This window comes from Laccaria bicolor, genomic scaffold (genome assembly GCF_000143565.1).
Source record: "Laccaria bicolor S238N-H82 LACBIscaffold_40 genomic scaffold, whole genome shotgun sequence".
In the NCBI taxonomy this organism is placed as follows: Eukaryota; Fungi; Basidiomycota; class Agaricomycetes; order Agaricales; family Hydnangiaceae; genus Laccaria; species Laccaria bicolor.
In genome coordinates, this window is record NW_001889911.1 from 371602 (window position 1) to 372663 (window position 1062).

Here is a 1062-nt window from a genome sequence, read left to right on the forward strand (position 1 = left end):
CCACATGACTTCTTGGATCATGCTTCGTAGCACGTGACCGAATGACTTCTCGCGTCAGGTACGCGTCGAGTTTCTACGCTCGCGCGTTTATCTTTTAGAATTAATATCTTTTAATCCATAATAAAGTGAGACCCTGGTTTGGTGTAAACTCCAACACCCTGTGCGGGGGTGTTTTTACTCTAGAACACTCGGTAGCGTACTATTTCATGGTAGTGTAGCCTTTTATTAGACTTCGAGTATATTGAGGTGATTCGGTCACGAACCGACCGCAATTCCTACTGTCTAAGGCGTGCACATTTCTCGGATGTAAACTTTAATCGACTAGACCGGGTTGCGTCTAACGATCCTTATGATCAATGTGACTGTATTTCTACTATAGGAGGTTTTATAGGAGAAATCGCTAAAATTCGCATTTTTACGGGTGTATTGTTACACTCCGTATCAGTGCGTACATACATATCAACGTAAATGCGGGTTCCAAGGGAGGGGCAGTATTTTCGGAGGCCTCTGGGCCCAGCTTGTTTGAATTCGGCCTTGCCGAATTGATTAGCAGCACCGCCGTACATTGAATAATACTCCTCTTCGTGACGCTTGAGTCAGCTCTCGTGAGCCAGGTAAGCACACTGTGCTTCCCCTTTGTAGGACGAATTCTCACCTATCTTCGAATAGCAGGCGCTGCCGTTTTCTCTTCAACAACGAAGACTATTATTTTGCACGGTGAGAATCTCGTTTCCTCGGCGCCACCGATCCTCTCTTCAACCTCTTAAGGAGCTCGGCTGATCATCTAACACAGATCTTGTCAATACACGAGCATTTTCCTCAAGAATCTTTTGCATCTAACACCGCCATCTATGTCTCATAACTGAAAGAAATCGCCGATGACGGAGATGCTCAAACAGTTCAACAGTACATAAATGATGGATAGACAACACGATTAGATACACACTGAGTTGGTTAATGTGCCTGAACACACTTGTTAATGCATTTGGAACGCACGATCATTATTACGTCTGGAACGCACGATCGTTATTGCGTCTGGAATGCACAATGGATAATGCGCCT